Source organism: Lytechinus pictus, chromosome 5 (assembly GCF_037042905.1).
Source record: "Lytechinus pictus isolate F3 Inbred chromosome 5, Lp3.0, whole genome shotgun sequence".
NCBI classification, from domain to species: Eukaryota; Metazoa; Echinodermata; class Echinoidea; order Temnopleuroida; family Toxopneustidae; genus Lytechinus; species Lytechinus pictus.
In genome coordinates, this window is record NC_087249.1 from 45,065,108 (window position 1) to 45,090,218 (window position 25,111).

At 36.8% G+C, this 25,111-nt stretch overlaps 1 long non-coding RNA gene across 3 annotated transcripts; it reads left to right on the forward strand.

Annotated features, from left to right (window-relative positions):
• The first annotated feature begins 5,699 nt into the window (after positions 1-5,699).
• On the forward strand, positions 5,700-23,528 carry LOC135154049 (uncharacterized). 3 transcript variants are annotated; one of them, XR_010293476.1, is made up of 8 exons: positions 5,700-5,792; positions 6,944-7,073; positions 7,988-8,150; positions 8,972-9,698; positions 11,080-11,227; positions 13,294-13,456; positions 14,515-14,724; positions 16,292-23,528. It is a non-coding gene; the product is annotated as an uncharacterized LOC135154049 (long non-coding RNA). The 3 variants fall into 3 exon arrangements; XR_010293475.1 differs by having other exon boundaries at positions 5,723-5,820; XR_010293477.1 differs by having other exon boundaries at positions 5,723-5,820; positions 9,565-9,698.
• Positions 23,529-25,111: the final 1,583 nt, after the last annotated feature.

Consider the following 25,111-nt stretch of genomic DNA (forward strand, 5'->3'; position numbering starts at 1 on the left):
CAGGTCACATGACCAACGTCAAAGGTCAATGAACTTTGGCCATGTGGGGGTATCTGTTGAATTACCATCATAACTTTGAAAGTTATGGATCTGATTCATGAAACTTGGACATAAGAGTAATCAAGTATCTTTGAACATCCACTCCGAGTTTCAGGTCACATGACCAAAAAAAGTCAAAGGTCATTTAAGGTCATTGAACTTTGGCCATTTTAGAGGTAATTATTAGATTGCTGTCATAACTTTCAAAGTTTATAGATATAGTGTATAAAATGTGGATATAGGGGTAATCAAGTATCACCGACAAGTTTTAGGTCACATGATCAAGGTCAAATGTCAATTAACGTAGTATTGTATCATATGAATGGTGTTTTTGTGAATAATTATTTTATAGTAGTTTTCAAAGTCAGCACTGCTGCTATATTGAATCGCGTGATGCAGGTGAGACAGAAAGAGGCATTCCCCTTGTTTTTTTGCTCTTGGTTGTAGAACTTTTGGGGCCATGACCCAATCCTTCCATCTTTATATACGACAGTGCAATGCGGTTGGGGTCTTGATATCAAAGCCATTTAAACCTCGCAGACTGCCGCTATTTTTAATCGAATCGCGGGTATATACAGAATATAGCTTTTACACAACACATTTATTCAACCGAGTTGCGTAATGAACCAAATATTTTGAGGGGGCAAAACAAAGCAATGTGGAATTTTTTTTAACAAGTCGCCAGCGAGCAAAGCGAGCTGCAAAAAAGTGCCTATTGAAATTAAATTCTAATTATATGATAGATTTATCCATTATATTCAGCAAATAACACATTTCATTGTTTCCATTCATGTCATTATACGTTGTCTCCTATAATCATTCCCCCCGCGCCTATATGCCAGTGATTGAACGTAAAGCTTAATGTAGGAAGAGTCCCTACAGGGGGGGGGGGGGGGCGTTATAGAGCCATTTGAATGTTATAGATGAAGAGCCCCTACTGCGTGGGGTCTGGGGCAAAGCCCCGGTAGCTTATTTGCATAAAATTAGCAAGCTTATTGCACTATGTTGTATACTGTCCATCTTTCTTCCCGCTCTTTAGTTTCAATCCTCGGCAGCACGGTCGTGTTATTAATTTTTTTCTTGTCCCATTTCTTTGTTTTCCAATTTAGCTTTTGACTATTTCCATTCTACCTTCGTTTCCCGCTATTGTTTGCCACTTTTTCATCTTTTGATTTACTTCCCATCATGCTATCATACATAGGCCTATTTCGGAATGATTTGTTCTTTCTCAAATGTTCTTCTTTCGTCCCTTTTCCCGCTTAATTCCTTCCTTTTTCAATCCCAAAATATATATTTTTTCTTCGTTTTCTTTTCACTTTTCCCTTTCCCTTTCCTTTTCCTCCTTTCCTTTTCCCCTTTCCTTCCCTTTTCTTTCTCCCTCCCTTTTCTCTTTTTCCCGTTTTTTTCCCCCGGAGAATCAGCCAGGGGGGCAGCTTGCCCCCCCCCCCCCGCCTGTTACGCCACTGGGGCCCGGGTCCCCCTATTGGCGGAGCAAAAAAAGGGGAAGAAAGACCAAAGAAAAAGAAGGGAAAAAGAGAGAAGAAAAAGGGAAGGGGAAACATTAGAGGAGGAAGACGAGTGAATAAAATTAGATAAGGGGAAGATTTTTTTAAAATCTTTCATGTCACTACATAAAATTTTCGCTAGCGCTTTGCGCCCGCATTGCCTTTTAGGTGATTTACATATTTTGCTCAATATGGAGCTTAAAATATCAAATTTTGAAGTCAATATAGAAAACATATTTCTGCTCGGATATCGAACTTTCATTATTTTGTTTGATTTGCTAATTGATTTTTAAAAAGTGCTCGTAAAAATGTATGTTTTATGGTCTGAATATTAACATTTTCTGCTCGCGCTGCGCGCTCGCAAAATTTGATTTGTCAGGTACCTATAATATTTTCCTGTATTCCATAAAGTTCCAAAAATATCCCTGTCAGATTGTCAAAACGTATCAGCTAGCGCTGCACGTTTGCATTTTGATTGGTGAGTTATGTATATCTCAATATTAATTCTTTAACAAACTAGTTAAAATCCCCATTTCCTGACAGTTTATCAAAAATTTCGGCTCGCGATTTGCGCTCGCATTGATTGTTGAAAATGTATTAATTCATGCGTCATATTCATAATTAATTCAAATGTTGAAATATGTAACGCCTCCTTGGCTAACTGCAAGCAGCCGTTAACAGATCCTTTTTTGATCAGATCAAAACGTAAATTTCTGCTCGCGCTTCACGCTCGCAGTAATTATTTATTTGGATACACATCTCGTTTAGGATCACAAACATTGCCCAGGATGTTTAAATTTTAGGACAAAATACATGACATAAAAAGATTTAAAATAGCTCGCGCTTCGCACTCGCACTATTTAAATAAGGCTTATGAGATTATTATATGTTTATGTTGATTTATAAGAATAAAGCTTAGAAGTGACTATTAGGACTACCCCTTCAAAGAAACAAACAAAAATCAACTTCGAGCGGCCGATGGTGGAAAATGTGGCTGAAAAAATCCTGCCCCCCCCCCCCTATTGGCGAAGACTGGATCTGCCCCTGAACATGTTACGCTTGTCATGATCGACTGTTTTTGGAAAGGTGATTGTAAGAAAAGTGGTCTGAACATGTTTTTTTTTTTGGGGGGGGATCAGGTCATTTGGCAAAGATAGTCATTTTAGTAAAGGTTTCAATAAGGTTTTTTTTTGTAAATCCTTATACGGGGAACCAAACGTTGCAATTATAATTAGGTATGTTACCCATACAAACGATCCACCATTTCTTTCCTGTTTGTGCCAATTAATTATTGCGGAATTAAAGGTAGAGTTATAAAAACACTGACTCTGATTATGTGCATCGCAGAATTGAATTTTCGGCTCCCCATAATTTTAGTACAGAGTTAAACCATGGCCTAAGTTAAACCTGACTTCAGCCTATAATACGAGCCTAAATGTTACAATTTCTGATAGGCATAATATAAATCCTGTCTCGTATCAAAGCCATGAGACACCTTTGTATGATCGACGTCAGAATAAGTGCTAGCTGTTCATCTAATGGTAATGTTAACGCTTAAAGGGTTATTCAAAGGAAGTCGTCAATAGCCTGTAATTTTCATCAATATATCATTAAAAAGTCATCATTCTAAACAGTATCATTCAGGATAGGAAGAAATGCATTAATAACATGTTATTGCCTCCCATTAGGCCTATAATGTGATCATAATTGAGAAGACATGCTGTTGGCGCTTGGGGACAGTTTACCCTTTCCAAATAAAATGACTAGCTGGTTCATTTTAACATTTGATAGACCGACTTTTGCTGATTGTGGTGATCAATATGCTCCATCAAAACTTTGTGCTCAATTTATGTCCCTCTTTTATAAAACTTGGAGGCGTGACAGGGGAGTTTCCCCTGTATCCACTGTTCTACTCAGGACCTTGACATCGCTAAAGTTCTTCAATCCCTTTCAAGACGTCTTACACCTACATCCTTGCCTGTTCATTGTTCTTGGGACAGTGTGAGAGATTTTGGCCCCCCCCCCCCGGCCCCCCTCCGAAAAATAACCATAAAATAGGGAAATGAGGGGGAAAGAGAAGAACAGAAAAGAGAGAAAGGGATGGAAGAAAGAGAAAAAAAATCTATAGCTTCATCCCCTCCTTAATGAAAAGTAACAACAATAAAGATACTATAGGGAAAAAGAAAAGATGAAAATAGGAGTATATACCGTACCCCGGGCATGGCCTCGTACCCACCCTACTATAAAGCCATTGTCTCCTATCTTACAAAATGAATAGATGAGGAAGGAAAATGGACAGATATAATATATAGGCAGATCCATCATGTCAATTGGGCCAATATACAGAAAAGAAGAAAAAGGGGATCGAGCAAAGAAGAGGAAGAAACAATTATGAGAACATAAAGAATGAAGAAAAGTGAACTGAGGAAAAAAGAGAGGAGGGGTAAAACCCCAAACCTTCCAGGTCACTATATCAATTACAAAATTCCGTTCGCATTACTCAAGCAGATCCCGTTTTCCAGTCTTATAAGGATTATGATAAATTGTTTTCTTGTTTCCAAGTCAAGAATTAGCCATAGTTCAGTTTGTGCTTCGCACTATCATAAGTTTTGTGTGGGGGTGATGGTATGTGTGCTGAGGGTGCTGATATATATACTCAACAAAAAAGTCCCCCTTTATTTGAAATGCTGTAACTTTTGAACATAATATTTTTTACCCTCTCGTGGCTGACTCCACCTCCCTGCAGAATCTCGTGAATTAAAACAATATGATAAGATGATGCAAAGACGAGATGGAGTTAAGTAATAAAAGGCAATGACAAAGCTAATTCTCGTTTATCATGATATTTTTGGAGTCAAATCAGTGTGAACGTGATACTGACGTCACAAGCGGCAATTTCGAAGCAATATTTCTTTGATTGTGCATTATTGCAGTACCTTCTCTCTCTCTCTCTCTCTTAACTGATCCCTCCACTTCTTTGGAGATTCCTGGAGTCCAGATAGAATGTAAATGTATGTAATCACAGATCCGTTTTAGGTTATTTCAAGATTTTGTGAAGAAAAAAGAGGGATAGTAGGAGTAAGCTAGTGTGAACTTCAGATGACAAGCAAGGATGGTAAGATACTAAGGTGGCACACGTAAATTGGTGGGGGTCATCACTGTCACTTGTGACAATATGTGTGGTCTACTATAGGCACTCCTTAGCTTTGTTGACAAAATCCACACGTAGATGGTTGAGATTTGGGCAGGCTGCAACAAAATGCTCCACCGTAGCCTAGCTGTTTCATCCGCAGAGTTGCATAAGGGGCAGATACGAGTAGAGGATTTCTTCAAAGTGTATAGACGACTTTGAGTTAGGTACCTAAAGGACAGTAGTTGGGCTCTAACTATAATTGCGTGACGAATTGTAGGTGATATAGAGTACTTAGCAGGGGCCGCGGAACCGGGGGGGGGGGCTGGGGGGGCTTCAGCCCCCCCCCCCACTTTTTTCCAAAACCGTGTACAAAAACGTAAAAATGACCATATGATTGTGATTTTTAGCATGGTCAGCCCCCCCCCCACTTTTGGCTCAGCCCCCCCCCCCCACTTTGAAAACCGTTCCGCGGCCCCTGCTTAGGATATAGGAGGTTAGCAGAAGGTGGGACCTTGTCTATCCAGAGCCTGAGTGAAGATTTACAACAGTACCGGTCAGTGTTTCCACTCTTCCCGAAATTCGGGAAATTTCAGGAAATTTTGACTTTTTCCAGGAAAGGTTCGGGAAATGAAAAAATTCCAGGAAATTTCGGGAAATCCGAAAATTACAATCAAACAACAATTAAACATAGCAACTATTAATATTCATGTTATATTTACGTAATTTTTTTACCTCCATACGTAGCTCAAAATTTTCCGCTCGCGCTCCGCGCTCGCATTCTGTAATGTCGTTCCCATTTTTAAAGAGGGCGTGAACACAAAAAAATCTAAATTCCATGATTTTGGCCACCTGGACCAAATTTACACTCGCTGTATTATTGCCCGATTTTTGTTTAAAATCAGAGTTGAAAATTTCAGGAAATATTTATGAATTTCAGGAAATTTGGGATTCAGTTTCGGGAAATTTATTTTGGAGCTGTGGAAACACTGGTACCGGTTGAGGGCGTTATCAATTACTAGTATTATTATTGGAGCTGCCTTGCTGTCTGAATGATGTTAATGCCGGGTGCCGATGCCATTTGATTTTTGTCTAAATTTGCATACATACACAATGATGTGAGTAAATGAGCATGTAATATTAAAGGTAAATAGTTAATTTGTCTATATAACACACTTGCTTGTAATTTCACGAGATTTAAGTATGATAATTTATAGTGGCAAGTTACTGAGTTTCACTATTGGGAGAAGTGCATTCGAATGAGCCATGGCGTGTGAATGTGTATTATACTATTACGTAATTCACGTGTAGTTGAGCCCGCTGAGCTGACTGACTTCGTCTTCGCCCCTGGGCCTGGGGATGGACGACCCTGGCTGGTGTGAGAATGGCATAATTTATACAAGATAAAGTTAGAGGGTCTATAATATAATGAATTCCTAACAAACAATGTAGGCATATCGCTTATGGAGAACGGTTCCAAATATGGAAAGTCAAATGAATAAAGTAAACTTTCAAATGACACCAAAAAGTTGGAAAAATTTTTCTGACTGAGTGAGCCCTGCCCACTTAGCCTTCCAATTTCTTTCAATTTTGAGAGGCAAGTCCTTTGGAACTTGCAAAGTTGAGGATCTTAACTTGTGTATATATTTTTTTCTTCTAAGTTCTATTAAACTCTTTACCCCACTCTTTCTCTTTCTTTCTTCCACTTTATTCTCCCCCTCTATTTTTCACACATTCCTTTCCTCCCTGTATACAGGTGTGCATTTCCATCTTTAGAATTTTCTCATAACATAAGAGTAACCATGTATCCCTGAATATCCTATGCATGTTTCAGGTCACATGACCAATATCAAAGGTCATTGAAGGTCAATGAACTTCGGCCGTGTTGGGGTATTTGTTGAATTGGCATCAGAACTTAGAAAGTTTATGGATCAAGCTCATGAAACATCGACATAAGGGTAATCAAGTATGAATAATTGTTTGTACACGTCTTAGGTCACATGATCATAGTCAAAGGTCATGTTGGGTCAATAATGGACATACTGTAGTATTTTATTGTGTTTCTTTTGTGAATAATTATTCAATAGCTGTTTTCAAAGTCAGCGCTGATGCTACATGTATATTGAATCGGATAATGAAGGCGAGACAGCCAGAGGCGTTCCACTTGTTTGCAAATGGGGGGATTACTGTATTTTATGAAATGTGAACAAAATATTGAGACATGTATGACTTTTAATAAAAAGTGTGTATTGTTCATATTACATTGCAGACTGAACAAGCACTGATGCATATATCTTCATGGTCTCTAGTTCTGTGTTACCTGCCGATCTCCGAACAGCAGAGGAATTGAAACGAGAGAAAGATGGCAATGGTGATCATCTCCTTTGACCTTGGGACTGGTATGTTTATTGAATTTAATTTCAATGATGCAAGTTGGAGGAACTTCTCAATGTTCGCAACGAGGGAAATGATTACATTGGGGCTCTGGCAATTTCACACCCGAAATGCTCAAAAGAGTCATGTAAAATTCCCATTCACTGCAATGTTAAAGCTTCTTCAATGTTGTAGATTCTACCAGTAGTTTTGGAAAAGTTGCCTATGAAAAATAATTTTTTTACCTGTTCGCAACACACCAACACGACATATGCATCTTCCCTCAAGTCTGATCGCAACAATATAATAACTTGGAGGCTTGTAAACACATTTTAACATCCTTTCGTTTTTTTTTCATATTTGACCATTTCTAACCATGGACCTCTGAGAGATGGACATCCATCGTTCAGTAAATAATGAATTCATGAAAACTTCATCGTCATCTGAGTAAGGGTTTTAAAAATTACAATTAGGGTACAGTATATCGAATAAAATGTTGATACAAAAAGAAATTGGGGGATTAACTTTCTTTCTGAAGAGCAGCATGTAAAAACATGTATAAGACAAGAGTCTTTCTTTTTGTGGACTCCTTGGAAGTTTCACTGAGATTGCAGGCTGCACATCTCATGCTTGGGTGAACCCTGTACTTCAAACCGTATTCATTCTTTTCGAAGGCTCTCACTGAATTTCTTCTACACTTTGCACAGTTTACCAGACAACAGGGCATTCAGAACATTGCCCCTTCGTCGTCCTGGATTATTTACATTGTATATTCAAGGGATAAATGATTTTTTTTAATGTTTGATATTTGAAAGCACATTCCTGTGTGTACATTGAATCGCGCAATCCATGCGAGACAGCTTTTAGGCGTTACATTTCATTTGTTTGAGTACAGAACCAAGAACTAAACTTTATCTTAAATATATTTTTGTCTCTACAGCAAGCATAGAGTGCAATCCACAAGAGCAACACCCTGAACGATTCATCTGGCACAAGTGGTCCAAGGGAAGTACGGAGTATGGCACTAGAATAGGAAGAAATTTTGCCCCGCTGGAGGATGAATTCTCAGGTTAAAGGTCAAGAATATGCGACCAGAACCAGTGGTAAGTTGTGTAATAGTTATGATTATTTTCCGTATCAGACAACTGAGCTGGTCATTCACAAAACTGGGTAAATTTCTTGTGGAAGGAAGACACACCATGGCTTGGAATTGAACCCACGCCCCTCAGATAAAAAGACAATAGTCATAACCACTTGACCACGATGCCCGCACAATATACCTCTTTGTATTTTTCATGATCTTGCATACAGGCATCTGAGGAAGCATTGAAAGAAATATTGATCATGTTGATCCGTGCAGCAACATTATACATCAGAATGAAGCTAAAAAAACGATGGATGTTTGTCCCCAGACATGACCTTATAATTACACCACAATAGTAAAGCTCCGATCTGATAACAACATGACACAATAGATCAATATTCATAAATGGTGAAATATTTTCATGATTTTGCTCTAGATATCTGATTTGGATTATAATATGCTTTTGAAATGTTATCAAAACTTTAAAAGTAAGCAAATCTATGAAACCCATATGACATATTGTTTATCACTGATCATTTTGCACAAGTTACGGGTCACATGATCAAGGTCAAAGGTCATTTAGGCTTAGTGAACTTAATATGTTATGTATGGAGTTTTTGTGAATGAATAATCATTCATCATAGTTGTTTTCATAGTCAGCACTACTGCTATATTGAATCGCCTGGTGCAGATCAGACTGCCAGAGGCCATAGTTGAAGAATGAAAGTCAAGAAAAAAATGATCAACATGATTAAAAAAAAGAATCCACCTACGCCTTTACTTGTGCAGTAAATGCATGATTTTCAGACCTAAAATGTGGTTCAATTTTTTTATATTCAGGATGGATGAGTATGGGCCCAGGACAGGCTGGTCGCTATCACCTAGGGCCGAGCCATTACAGGGGTTTCTTTCGACCGGTTACTGCTCTTTGGGAGGAGACCAGAGGACCGCTGAAATAAATAAATGCATTCGAAATTCAGTGTCGTCAACCACTTTCAGACCTATATGTCAAAACCTTTTCATGATTCTATATATTTCAAACCTTCAATCAATCAAGCAGAGCTTTCTTGCTTGAATTTATTAGCCAGTGATGTTATAATCTGGTTGCATGGTGCTTACGTTTTCTTTTAGCGACTCTACTCCACTGCATGATAGCAGCGAAGTATTAACAATCGCAAACAGACAGACTATAAATTGGCTACGCCCACGCATGAGGATTATATAACCACTAGCTAGTAAATTCAAGCAGAAAAATTGAGGTATCCTGCTCTGTGATGTTTCTATAGTACTATTCATTGGTGAAATGATAATATCATATGAAACTTTGAGGAAATTTAGTTCATATATAACTATTTCTTACTGATTGATTGTCAAAAATCTTTGATGCTGTGAATTTCTAATGTATTTATTTTGGTGGTCCACTGGTCTGGAAGAAATCGGACCTTGACCAGCAGCATCAGTCAGTCTCTGTGGACCAGTTTGTTCGACTCCGCCTTACCATCAACGATCAACCATTGATGCATGTGACATTGAAAGATGCCCAGTCTGTTACAACGATCAGAGTGAGGTAAGTGGTTAATTTAGGTCTTGATGTAAATTGTTTTGAAATATTAAAGTGAATGAGGTTTATCTTTTCCCCAATGAGGTTGATGCCATCATCAATCCTGGGGCCACATTCTGAAAATTGACTTCAGACAAATATTCTTGTATCTTCAGTTGTAATAAAATCTGTATTCTGAAATTTTTCGTATCTTTTCTTGTAATTTTCACTGAGAGCACATGATGTCAGAGCTAAAATATACGTAAAGCTAGAAACGGTGCATAAATTTCCCGATGAACAAGATAACATATCAAAAGAAAAGGTATTCTGAAATCCTCTTATTTGTTAATGTTAATTTCCTTGGAAAAAATAATAGAATTTAAAAGCAACAGGGGGCTATTGTACATAACTTATTGTTGCATCCGTTATTTCTCAGACGACAATTTCTTGTTGGATCTCGCAATAGCATCTGTTTTACAAAGGGAGACATTCCGAAGTATTACAGAGATGTATTGGCAGACTTTTCAGCCATTCAAGATCTCATTGAAGATTATGAATCATTTCATAGAGAATATGCCTGGGAGAATGGCCATGAGTAATTTTTGCACAGTAGCGCACAAGCATAAAGCGTCAGGGGCACAAGGGAAACGACGCCTCGTGTCAATAATGCGCATAATTTTCTTCTCAGAAGAGCCACTTCTTTTGGTTGAACTAATCATATGAAACAGTTAAGAAGTGGTTGACATGTCAAAAATAGAATAGGGTACATCCTTACTGAGATATAGATTTTCAGAATACCAATGTGAGGTAATTTAAGCGAGGTTTTATCTTGTTGAGTTATAAGAAAAGTTAAGACAATTTTCAGAATAGCACCCCGGCCTGTTTCTTTTGACTCTGGTTGACATTACATGAATGAAACATTAATTGTATTGATTTCATTTGCTCTATATTAAAAAACTGTTTACATTGTTATTGAGTTTTTTCTGGCCAGAGAAAATACCTTACCTTGATAATTTTACTAGAGCTCCATAACATCAGGATTAGTGGTTGATGGTAGGGCTGAATTTTACACTTTACATTGATAATTTTGTGCAATCAAGCATTTAATATCGTAAATATTTGGGCAATTCCTAAAATTATTTTTGTCCAACCCCCCATATGAGGGTCCTGCATGAAATTTTCTGTCTCTGATTTTGTGTTCTTTTGACAGTCTAATGTTCTCAAAGGACCATGACTTGGTCAGTTAATGAAGAGAAGTATTAAAGACTTGAGGAAAATTTGGGTCGGACGTACAAAAAGGTTGGTCATTATTTTGAATTGCATATGTGTTACTACGTTCATTTCTAAGAGCCATCCATGCTGTTATGATTTATTACTGACTAAATGCAACAGTATTTTTTTTCTATAGCTGTTAAACAAAGGACAGAATGCTAGAAGAGGGACAAAGAGACTCTGACCTCCCAGTCATTATTTTTCCAAACGTAAAGGACCTATTGACCTTGCATCAGAGGCTACGCAGATGGTGAAGGCTATGAAAGCACTGGTTTAATCAGAAGGTAAGTCCTTTTAATTGCATCAGAATTGTCTTTATTACTATTGTGTTTCTGTTCATTATCCTTGATTCATGTGTGAACAATATATCAAACTCTGACTCTCAATTTCCTTCAATTTTACGCCATATATTAAATCTATCTTGAACATGACAAACAATATTTTTTGGAGGTCATGGGTCATCATGACATACTGGTGCCATTTTGTTGAATTACATGATTAATCATATTTTCATAACAGATCATAAAAGATTCAACCAAATTCATATCACATAAATTACAGGACAAGATATCATGATTTTAATTCATAGGATTTTTACCTGTAAATATAAATGCATTAAACGTTATTTTATTTCATATCAGAACATTCAGTTAAAAAAAAATAATCAAGACAATTGAACAAATGAGAAAGAGAATGGTGCATTTCAGAATAAAGGTAATCCAAATGTAGAGGGCTGATATTCAAATCATATTTAATTTGATAAAATTATTCTGCATGGATATGAACTAGAAACTCATCAGCTTTCTCGCATGACTGACTTAATTGATGTTGAAGACAACAGGTGCAGGTACCACTTTTTCCAAGTTTTGGTAAAGTGGGTAAAATATGCGCAATGGTAGAATAAAATGTTTTTCAAAGTAATTTTTGGAATGAACCTTCAAGGCATTCCTTTGAAATGATTGAAAAGTTAATGTCCTACAGTACCTGTACTTCTTATTCACCCACACCTTCATCATGTCCTCCTCTCCTTTGCACACAAAGCTGGCAGCATCATTGCTGGAGTATTGCGCAAAGCATCCACCTCATGTCGATTTCGGTCCTGCAAATCATCAAGATCTTGGGGAGGAGTTGTAAACACCTTGTTTTAAGTGTCTTAAAAGGAAATAATCACAGGACGTGAGGTCAGGCAATCTCGGTGGCCATTCTACGTCATGGTTGAAGGCAACAACTCAATGTCAAAAGAGTTCTCTGAGTCTATCTCGAACTCTGATACATAACACCGATTACACATTTTTTATGTTTAGCATATATTTCAATAAATATGCTTTCCAGACTCTCACAAAGAACATCAAGATCAGGTGGGTGTTTCATAAAGCTGTTCGTAAGTTAGGAGCGACTTTAAGAACGACTGGTGATCCTTTCTTGTGGTAAATGATATACACCATTGGCGGTGGTTTGGCGCGTAAGAAAGGTTCACCAATGTTTCTTAAAGTCGCTCTTAACTTACAAACAGCTTTATGTAACGGCCCCCTGGTCTCCTTTTAAATTTCATATTCTCGTGGATATACATGTACAATCCAACTCCACCACCTTGTTTGGCCTGGGGACAGTTCTCAACAAATTCAAAATTGGGTATGCCATAGTTTAACGTCTCATTGTCCTTTAGCCACATTTCTGTCACTCCTACTATGGTCATTGGGTCTTGTATGACATCAATTGTACTTACAAATTCATCGAAGTTAGATATTAGACTACGACAATTGAAATGATAAGCCTTAAAAAAGGACCGGTTGTAATGTTTTAAAACATCACTTTTAAATTCGTCTGGTGTGTAATTTGAATTACCTTTTTTCTGAAATGTACTGTAGAATGTGACATGTAAGACTGTTAATATGTGTACCAACCCAAAATTAGTTTTTATACGCCCATCCTACGGGACGTATTATGGTATCACGCTCCATGTCAGCCTGTCTGTCCGTTAACTTTTCCTTGTAAACATGATATCTTCAGTTTAACTTGATCAAGCTCTTATAATTTGGTGTGTATGATACCAGCATGGATCCCAGGAATCCTATTGATTTTTAAGGTCAAAGGTCAAGATCACAGTGACATGCTTTCATCTTACGCTTCTGAAGTGCTTGTTAGCGCGATACTTATCCCAGGGATTCTACAGATTTTGAGGTCAGAAGGTCAAAGGTGAATTCGCCACCTTCCACTTTTTTTGTTTGACTAATAACTCCATTTTCCGCATATCAGGCGGGCGTATTATGTACTCGCCTTAGCGACACTCTTGTTCTTGTATATTTTTTCTCTTTGATAACCATAACCTTTGAATTTCATTGTTTACCAGGTGTTTATAAAAGGAGATCATTGGTGCCCCTACAACCAGGTGTGACCCCTCCCATGTGCTCCCTCAGTACACAGCCATACCAACCAACCAATCAGCTTCTCTGCATCCTCATCACCTGTCCATAGTCCAGTGTCCTGCCCACCCAGCAGCCGCCCCTCAGGTGGTAAGTAAAACTTCATCATATTTCAGGGCAGTATTTCATGAAAAGTCTATCGATTTTGAGGTCAAAGGTCATGATCACAGTGACTTTTTTTCATCTCACCCTTCGGAAGTCCTTGTAAACGCGATAACTTTAGTTTAACTAAACCTAGTCTCATATAATTTGGTGTGTATGATACTAGCATAGATCCCAGGAAGTCTATCGATTTTGAGGTCAAAAGGTCAAGATCACAGTGACATGATTTCATCTTTACCCTTCTGAAGTCCTTGAAAACGTGATAGCTTTAGTTTAACTTAAACTAGTCTCATATAATTTGGTGTGAATGATACTAGCATGGATCCCAGGAATCCTATCGATTTTGAGGTCATAAGGTCAGAGGTCAAGATCACAGTGACATGTTTTTATCTCACCCTTCTGAAGTCCTTGTTAACGCGATTAGTTTAACTTAATCTAGGCTCATATAATTTGGTGTGTATGATACTAGCATAGATCCCAGCAATTCTATAGATTTTGAGGTCAGAAGGTCAAAGATGAAGTTGCCACCTTCCACTTTCCTTTTTTATACGCCCGTCTAGACGGGACGTATTATGGTATCACGCTCGGCATCCGTCCGTTAACTTTTCCTTGTGAATGCGATAACTTCAGTTTAACTTAATCTAGGCTCATTATGGATGGATGGATTTTCATATAATTTGGTGTGTATGATACTAGCATGGATCCCAGGAAGCCTATTGATTTTGAGGTCAAAGGTCAAGATCACAGTGACATGTTTTCATCTTACCTTCCTGAAGTCCTTGTTAATGCAATAACTTAATTACTTAACCTATAGGCTCATATAATTTGGTGTGAATGATACTAGCATAGATCCCAGGAATTCAATTGATTTTGAGGTCAGACAGTCAAAGGTGAAGTCACCACCTTCCACTTTTCTTGCTTGACCAATAACTACATTTTCCGCATTACAGGCGAGCGTAGTATGTGCTCGCCTTAGCGACACTCTTGTTCTTGTATATATTTTTTCTCTTTGATAGCTATAACCTTTGAATTTCATTGTTTACCAGGTGTCCATGAAAGGAGATTATCAGTGCCCCTACCACCAGGTGTGACCCCTCCCCTGTGCTATCTCAGTACACAGCAACTATACATGTACCAACCAACCAATCAGCTTCTCTGCATCCTCATTGCCTGCCCATAGTCCACTGCCCCGTCAACCCAGAAGACGACTCTCCATTGATCCCCAGGTCAGGCTGAAGACTGATAAGCTTCAGGTGGTAAGTAAAACCACTTCATATTTCAGGGAAGTGTTTCATGAAAGGTTTTGTCAGTGATGCAAGGATTGCTGTAGCTTATAACATCTGTTGGTGAAAATCACTGACAAAATTTTTCATGCAACATTCCCTAGAAACATGACATGTACCTCTGCAATAAATTCTCCTTGCTTCATATCGTTGTTTTGGGGTTGTTTTCACATGCATTTAGGGTTGAATATTCATTACAGAGATTTTGTTTCAAATTATATATAGGAGAATTTCACTGTTTTTGTCTCGCCTGCATTGCAGGGTGAGACTATAGGCGCCGCTTTTGCGACGGCGGCGGCGTCAACATCGAATCTTAATCTAAGGTTAAGTTTTTGAAATGACATGATAACTTACGAAGTATGTGGACCTAGTTCATGAAACTTGGACATAAGGGTAATCAAGTATTACTAGACATCCTGCATTGATTTCAGTTCACATGATCAAGGTCAAAGGTCATTTATAGTCAATGAACTTTGGGCATGTTGGGGGTATTTGTTGAATTGGCATCATTCATCAGAAGTTTATGGGTCTAGTACATGAAACATAGACATAAGGGTAATCAAGTATGATTGTTTTGCACACATCTTAGATCACATGATCATGGTCAAAGGTAATTTTGGGTCAATGGACATAGTATTTTATTATCATATGAATGTTTTCTTTTATGAATAATTATTCAATAGCTGTTTTCAAAGTCAGCACTGCTGCTATATCGAATTGCGAAATGCAGGCAAGAATGCCACAGGCAGTTTTTGGTTTTCTGAAATACTCCCCAGAAATATGACATGTATTTTTGCAATAAATTCTCTTTGCGCTCTATCGGGTTTTTATTTTATTTTTTTACATGCATGTAAGGTGAGGGTTACTACAGAGATGTTGTTTCAAAATATATTTTGAGGAGAATTTCACCTTTTTTTTAATTTAAAGTTAAGTATCATATTTGAAGTATATTGTGCTAATTCTTTTAAGGGAGGAATCATCGCAGTAGTAAACAATATTGAACCGACATTCGTATTCCAAGGTTGCGGTTTAAGGTGGTCAATGTCTTCTCTTTCATAAGATATTCTTTCTTGAGAAAACCTAGATCAAGTGAGACACATTATATTGTTTAATTTGAAGTAAGGTGTTGTACCCTGGAGTTGGTGTTTGGTGCAAAGCAAACACCGGCCAAATGTCTGCCATGAAGAGTGTTATTAGTACAGGTAAGATGTCTTTCTCCCAAAAGTAAGAATTCCTTCCCTGGCAACATATTTGATATCGGAAACACCTTTTCTTGAGAATTTTCCTGCTTTTCTGATCAGGGCCTTATGGCACAAGAAGTAAGTGTTTGTTTGAAGGGCTGATTTATACATTTGATAACATGATCATTTGTGAAATTAGGCATTCAAACTATACAACAATCATAAAGCTGTGTGATAACTGGACCCATTTCTAAAAGGCATATTTGCTGTTATGGTTAATAATTGACTAAGTATTGCAGAAATGTTTATATATTGATGAGCATATTACCATTGATCATTTCAATTTTGTGTCATTTTAGCTGTAGCTGTTTTAAGAAGGGAGAGCATGCTAGAAGACCGTAGAACAGAGGACCACCCGGTTATCTTGCCAAACATAGAGGACCTTGCAACAGAGGCAAAGAATACGGTGAAGCAAACCTTTTGTGTGACAGGGCTAAGATGTCTGGAGGATCAAACATCATTTTCTAGAAGTCAAATTCAGGTTTTCTATTTAAATACAGGAGGTTTCAATCAATGTAAATTAACTAGATATCGGTGTAGACTTTATGTCAGTTTGTCCAAACTTTTTAGTATCAACTACTGTAGGGGCCTTGTATATGTACTTCCTACTCATGAACCAACTTTTGTATGTATGTTATGGTGATTTTTGTGTAGATCCAAGGAGCAGGTCCAAGCTATTATTTCTTTAGTATCTTTTATTATCTGTTGTTTCATTGACAATTTGTAAAGAATGGTTTCATAAAATCATTGCTTAAACCCTTTATAGCCCACGCTATTTCAAGATTGCATAGTCGGGGGGGGGGGGGGGGAGGCTTATTTGACCCTTCCCCCCTCACTCTCATTGGGGGATCGCGCTATCATGACAAAAATTTATATGCATATCACCCATGACATAATCTCCATGATTGGATAGTTTATCTTACAAAAATTATTCAAATTTATCAAATTTGCTAATTGATGCATAAAATCATAATTTGGCTGCAAATCTTTTAGTTTAGCTCCAAAACTGCTAGATTTTGTTCTGGAAACCCTTAGGAATCTTAGAAAATGTATATTAAGAAATGGTGATATCAAAATATTTTTTACTTATTTTTATTTTTTCAATCTGTAAAAGTGGAAATAATTACACATTCATGAACAACAATTATTCAAATTCATTTTTAATCAATTAACTAATATAACTGATGAAATCATAATTCAGCTGCAAATCTTTTCATGTAGCTACAAAACTTCAATTTTTTTTTTGTCTGGGCACCCTTTTTAGGATTCTTAACATTTGAATATTAAAAAACTATAAAAAAAATAAGATTTTTTATTTCTGATGTATTTCTGTTTTCAAACTTAATGTTTTTTAATATATTTTTGATGGAAATTGTCAGGGATTCTGTAAGTCATATATAAGATGAAATCATTTTTTTCCAATCATTAACAGTAAAAATAGTTGAAATACATTCATGGATTTTTGCTATTTACCAGATTTGCATTAAATTTGTACATGAAATCCCATTTTAGAGCAATTTTGGGTCTTGAAGGAAATAAGTCTAGAAACATCGCGGCACAATTTTTTTTTGCATTACAGATTTATCAAAAAAAAAAATTGAAGGGGGACAACCCCCCCCCCTGGGCTAGTCAGGGTTTAGGTTGGAAGTAGTGCAAGACTCATGCTCTATTAGCATTAAGATGATAAATTAACTACATGTAGGACTGTTAGATATTCATAGACTCATATTAGTCTGCAACTTTACTCTTTTTCTTTTTTTTGTTGTTGACTATTCTGCAAAAGTGGATCCAAAGGTTTTCCAGAGATTTTCCCTATTGAGTTTTATCTCTGGTTTTTTACCCTGGATCTACTCGTCGTAGAATTGTTCAACACCCCCCACCCCCTCCGAATTTTCTGCATGATGCCTAAATAATTTTTATTTTATCATGAATATCATTGAAATGTTCTGTGCAATATGAATTATTGCACCATTACAACAAAGAGAGTTACAATATGAGCATTCTTATTCTCAGTATTATCAAATTTGATAGAGAAAAGGCATATTTTTATAATGCACAGAATATCATATGTGTTGTCTATTATCAAAAGAAATTATTCATTAAGGCATATGACTAAATATTGGGGAAAAACCCAATAAATTTGTTATGTGTCCAGTGAGACAGATGAGTATACCTTGATACAATATTTTAGATGAAAACACAAATTCCATTGAATTTCTAAATGAAATATTTTTTAGCTGTATATTGTTTAGTAGTTTCCAGTCCAACTCTTAGTCACAAAATTGTGATTAGCTCTATTGAAATAGGCATTGTAAATTTGCTCTCAGTATGTGCAAGAAGAAAAAAAAAACTAATGAAACCTCACATCGAGGGATTCATGCGTAACCAAAATGTTCTGATCTTAAAAACCATGAAATTAATTATCTAATCAGTAAAAGTAATTATTTTATTGATTTATGAATTTTCTTGTCACACAAGTTGCATTGGATTTGTATATGAAATTTGTGCAATTCTGACTTGCACTCACAAAATATTATGTAATGTGGGAACCCTGTGTGAGACTTTGCCAGCTAGGTCTCAGAAGCTGCGAGAGACTAAAAAGAAAAATTTACGAAATGAAGTGGATGCTGCCTTTTGTCTTACAAACATATTGCTTTTTGCACAAAATGCTTAGGGAAGGAGTTACCAAGCCCCAACCCCCAGTCGTAAAATTTACGGTTACGGTGTTTTTGCTTACTTTTGTTGCATTATGGTCATTCAATGCTTGTTCAATTTATATTGGCCAGGGTAGGAAATCATTGTTATTTTTTCACATTTGGGCGATTGGTGTGTTTTGGAGGCTATTGTTTCATTTGAAGGGCTACATGTATATTACACCATAGCTTCAGACCTTCAAGTAAATGGTCATATAATTTCTTTATTCATTGAAGTTTGTGCACATATGTAAAGAAAATATATGTTTGGTATATTATGTTGCATGTGTATCTATGTATATTTTCACTTGAATATAAGATAAAATTTCAATATAGGAAAAGGCAATTTTTTTTCTATAGAGAACATTTCTTTATTGAGCATAGATGGAGAAAATTTAGAAGGCGCTAACAATTTCAAACCACAATGATAGGAGAATAGAGTCCAGCCAACAGGGCATGAGCAAATTGCCCCATCATGGCATTTGATTATTACATTGTACATTCAGATGGAAAATGGAAAAGAGAAAATCTTTTGCTGCTATATATAATACAATACAATACAATTAGTGAGTGTTTCACAAATAAATCCTAAGTAAAATCATTTGTAAGTGCCAACACAATTTAATGGGCAATCTTATTGATAATCCGCAGTATATCACAGAGCGTGATCCTTTGGTATCCAGCTATAAATATGATGATCGCTTGTTTTCCACACGCGAATGGAATTTAAGAGGGAGTATGTAGGCGTAGCCACAGTTAAATTTATGTGAAACACCCCTTTGATATGTCTCGTATGTCACATCCAATGTTAGATAGCTTGGACCTGCCCTATATAGGGACAGTGATTTTCTGTTCACCAGTTAATCAAAATTGAAAATCAGTTTTGGTTCTTTCCTTTTCATGTGAAAATTAATTGAATTTTCCTTTGCAAAATGGAATTCATGTTATTGCTGTGTTCATTTTCAATGAAAAAACAGAATTTCCATTTTAGATCAATTTTGAAATGGAATTACAGGTTTCCAGAAACAGAAAAACAATTTTTTTAAAGGAAAAATCACTGTCCCTTACTGTAGTGTATATGTATGATTGTTTGTACTCTATACTTGCTTTGTATCTATGATTTTCATATTTTTTGTAAATTTTCATTAAAAATTGTAAGGCCGGCAGCCGAGAAGATTCATTCAAGTTGGAGGACCGTAGCAGTTGACCTCATTGATTGATGGAGTAAGCCTGACACCTCACAAACATGGCTCCCTGTCTGCTTTGAGCTGGGGTCTTCCTGCCAGAATCACACAATTGGTGACATCACTACCAAGAGTTCTATATTTCAGTGTGCAGAGAAGGACACTGGACACTGCTGTGCATGGTATACCGCATCCATAATGTAAGTGCTTTATTTCTGATTTCAATGATATTTTGTGTAGCTGAGAGTGCCATTGGTTTTCCACAAATTATTACTCCGAGGGTAAAATTATCATAGAAAGTATTGGGCAGCAATTTCACACACATTGGGCTGTAAATCCGCATTTTGCCTCAATTTCCTTTTTTAATTCATGAAATTTTCTTTAATCTTTGGCATCAAATTCTTTTCATGAAAGTCAATCAATACAAAAAATAATATTCCCGACGGCAATTTTGATAAAATTTCTTTCTTACCTCAAAAATACTTGCATTATCTGTTGATCCTTTGATTGCCGTCTTTCTTTATATACTTCCCTGTACTATCTGCTCTCGCTGCTGCTCTAAATTCATCTTTGTTTCACATCGTCGCAACATAGTATATGACATGACTGATATAATAATGTGCTAATAGGACATACATGTAAAAGGTTAGGAGATTTATATATATTTAAAGACTTTGATCTCATTTTTAAAATTAATTGCAGAGCCATGATAGAGCAGTGAGAATTAGTTTGCAATAAATCTATACCTTTTTTCTGTACGTATTGATTTTTCGGACAGACTCATTTGAAGTCATTCTTCAAACTGTTTGGTCCTTTCCCCATTCACCATAAACCTAAATGTTTGTAAAAATGCTGAGTGTGTATCCATCATGTAAACACACAATGCGAGAGATTTAGCCAGACCTGTATTGGATGATAATGATATTGTGATGAAGGTGGCTTCTCAATATCGCTTCGTCCGCCAAAAAAAAAAAAAAAAAAGCAACAACAAAAAATGGCTTCTATACTCAACTTTGAATAAAAAGTTGAACCCATTTTTATGAGGATTGTGTGCTTCAATGGTTTTTCCACAATGTTATAAATAGAAAATATTCCTTCAATCAGTGCAATCCAAGTTGTCTGGAATCTAGTTTTAGAAGTGCAATGTCAAATTTTGATTTCTATCTTGCCAGCAAGTGCTCTTTACTTTTCTAGAGCCTTGCCCACTGTAGTGTTTCTAGTTGACCCTTATCGATATTTTGTAGCGTGCCTCTTGCACATTTGTAAAATCCATTTGTTGGAGCAGTTTAGCACAGACGGCATTTGGGTTTAGTGGCAGGGATCAAGGTCGATCAAGAACCAGTTGGCACTCCAAAGAAGAGAAGAGATGAACTGTTGACCTATGTTTGCAGAGGGAGCTGTGAACTTCTGGAGTAGTGTTTCAATTGCATGTGACATTTTTGTATTTGGTGTTTGAAAATCTGGTAATGTTGTTGTAATCATCAATACTCTCTGACCAAGAGGAATAGTGTTCTTTTCAACCTATTTGTTGGTATCCAGTGTTCTTCAAAACATCATGCAAGTTGCATGACTAGAAATTCAAATGGTGATATGAGGGGTCTGTGCTTTTGATTGTTTTACTGATACATAGTGCCTTACAGGTGGTCTACATGGCTCTTGCTATCTGAGCTTATTCACATCTTGAATTCATCCACATTTCAGTCTGTGGGTAGAGCAGTATTCCACCAGATTGTCAACCTGAAGAAGTCTTCATTTTCCAAATTGTCCATATTTGTTCGATCATTGCATTGTCTGGTATTTTCCTCCAGAGAACATTTAAAGTCATATCCTTTGTGAATGAGTGTGCATTTACCGGTATTCACTTGGCTGAATTCAACAAGGGTTGCTGTATTTGGGAAGGCACTTGATGGAACTTGGCATTTCTGATTTGGTTGTCTTTTAAATTGCCATTATCTCTCTCCTGTGATTTGAAAACTTTGGACAAGCCTAAAAAATTGGTTCAAATCAGGCTTTTATACCTTCTGTGGTCATAGAGGATTGTAACATTGCTTGCAGGAAGCAGCCAGGGTAGGACGACTCTTCGAGACCTGCGAGTTCTGACCATGATTATCAATGGAAGATGCTTGTAATTTCTTGAAAAGCTTCATCAGCACCCACACATGGTGCCATCACCCTCAAGGGTTCAGAGCGAATGATTGATCAAGGCTTGACCGTGGTATATTATTCAATTAAAGAGGATTTTCGTACCTTGAATAGCCTCAGCAGGATTTTGATATAGATCTACGATTGTGACATGGACGAAGGGGCACTCTAGCCTATGAGTATCTCAGTTTGTAAAGTTTTTTTTTTTTTGAAGATAAGGAGTAATTGGACGACGACTTTCTGTAGATTGTTACAACGGTTCCCGACATCCAGTCTGGAATGAATTTTGGAAATTCTATTTGGTTCCGTCTGTGAAGTTTGACATTTTTTTGTGCAGAAGATTGTTATTGACCTTTTGCCTAAAGCGATGGATTCTTACATCTAGTCTGGAGTGAGCTGTGGAAATGTCGATTTGGTGCTGTTTTTGAAGTTCCTCAATTTTCTTTTGGCTGAGGATAGTTTTTCCTACATCTATTTTGGAACGAGTTTTTGAAATTTCATAGGCTGCTGTCTCAAAAATTTGACATTGTGCTTTACTACTAGATAACATGCATTGTACTGTGATGATTGATGGTTCATTGTGGGATATAGAGTGCACTTCCTCAGGACGAGCCTATCTTGAGGGTTCGACCTGTTAGATCTAGATTCACAATATCTTATCATTCTGAATGCAATAGCTTTGTCTCTCAAAATTGTGTGGAAGAAGTGTTGGATGCATACGCAGACCAAAAAAAATGGTTCTTGTATGATGGTGGATAAATAAAATGAACTTGAAGGAGAAACAATGAAAACAAAAGAAAAAGAATACAGAGAAACCATCAAATAATTGTTTTCACTGGTGGTTTATTTCTATTAACCAAAATGCAGTGTTCATTGAAGTTCTTAAAAACACAATTATATTTGTACAGAAAAACGGTGTATTTAATTGCAAATATGTAATATTTCCCATCTGCTCAGGCTACTGATCACTGGAAAAGAAAAGGCCCCCCCCCAAAAAAAAAAAATTGAATAAATAAATAAATGAAAATAAAAAAAATATACAAAAGGACAGAATTGTTCTAATATTTCCCACCTGCTCATTTGAAAAGAAAAGGCAACCCCCCCCAAAAAAAATGATAATAATAGTAATGATAAAGGTAAATAAATAAATAGATGAATAATAATAATAAAGTAATGCAAAAAAGACAAAATTATAATGAAAACTAGTAATAATACTGTATGATTTAATTATTTAGAACATTTTAATATCAGTCATGTTTTTAGATTTTGAAATGTGAAATGAAGGAAGATTAGCAGATTTGGGGAGCACTTCATGAAGAGATTTGTCAGTGATTATCACCGACTAATTTGCTATTGACCAATCAGATGCAGTGATTTACAATAGCTCATAACATCTGTGGGTGAAAATCACAGACAGAAATCTTCATGAAATGCTTCCCTGGGTGGATAGTACAGGGAGGTATGGAGAGAAGGCACAATTAATGGATTAACTGGTAAACATGTGGAAAGGAGAAGAGGGGGGGGGATAGAGGGAAAGGGGGGCTGGTGGTGACGAAGGGGGCAGATTAAGGGAAATATAAAGGTGGTGGCTTTTTTCAAGGATGAATAAAGAGACTACAAAGGAGATTAACAGACCAATGGGGGGAGGGAGGAGGGGGGAGAAGGGGGATGGGCTGGAAAATCAATGCATTGTCTCTCATACACTTGGCTACACAAAGTATCATTGAAAATGTAAATAAAGCACCTGCATTATGGATGTGGTATGTCATGCATGGCAGTGTCCAGTGCCCCGCCCTGTACACTTAAAAATAGGACGATTGGTATTGATGTCATATATTGTGTGATTTTGTCAAGGAGACCCCAGCTCAGACCAGACTGGCGGCCATTTTGTGAGGGTGGTAGGGTTGCTCCATTGAATCAAGAGGTCAGTTGCTATGGTAACCTACAACTTAGATGGATCTTCTTGGCTGCCGGCCATTTTTTTTATCAATTTTTTTTAAAGAAAAGGATATAATAAATTCCTTTGAAAATAACTTTGTTTTAATTTCTTTATTTGTGCACCAGTATACAGTCACTTGCCCCTCCCTTTGTTACCCATTAGCCCCCACCTCCTCCCTCCCTTTGTTATCCATTAGCCCCCTCCCCCTTTGTGTGTGGTAATGTGACATTTGCCCCTGCAACAATTGCATTATGATTAGAGTTGTGAATAGGGCGTTTGTGTGTGATGATGAATGGGGTTGGTTTTGAGGTTAAAGGTCGGTATTCATTTGTGGATTTTCTGTAACAGCAGTTGTTGCAGGAGCAAATGCCATGTAACCCTTTTGCAAGCCAAAAGTGACATTGTTCCAAATTACCCCCAGCTTTACAATTTCATTTCATTTCTAAAATTTATCATCCTCCCTCATTTGGAATGCACCTTTGCACGATACAAGCCAAATAGGTAGTTTTTTTCAAGGTAGTGGCAATGTCACATTTTGGCTTGCAGCAGGTCAGGTTTACCCCACCCACCCACCCTACCCCCATGAGCATTGCCCCATTGTTGATGTGCAATCCTCAATTAGCCATCCCCACCCCGCCTCACCTCATCAGATTCAGGAAATGTTGCAAAATGCATTGAAATTGAAAACAAAATTTTCCTCCTTAAAAGAATACAATTCCATTGAATTATTCTGTTAAGAGACCAAATATGTGATATATATCAACCCAATTGAAAGTAAGCTTGGTTGATCCCAATTTTTTCCCCATAATCCGAAACAAATTCTGGAGGAAAACGTTTATTCATAGGGAATACCTCAATTAACGAAGCACTTTGCAACATTCCAGTAATATTTAAATTCAAATGTAGGGGATATTTCATTAATTTCTTTTAAAAGATTGAACTTCATAAAAGGAAATTGATTACATGAAGTTTTTTATTTTGAGAAAATATTTGATGCATATTTTTTGTTTATTTTCAGACAATTTGCTGTATATTTTTTCTTTATAAACATATTATAAATCCCCTTTTCTTTAATGATAATTAACAATGCATAGAGACGAGTAATACACTTTTTTAAAAATATGTTGCATTTGAAAAAACAATATCACTTCAAATTGGCAA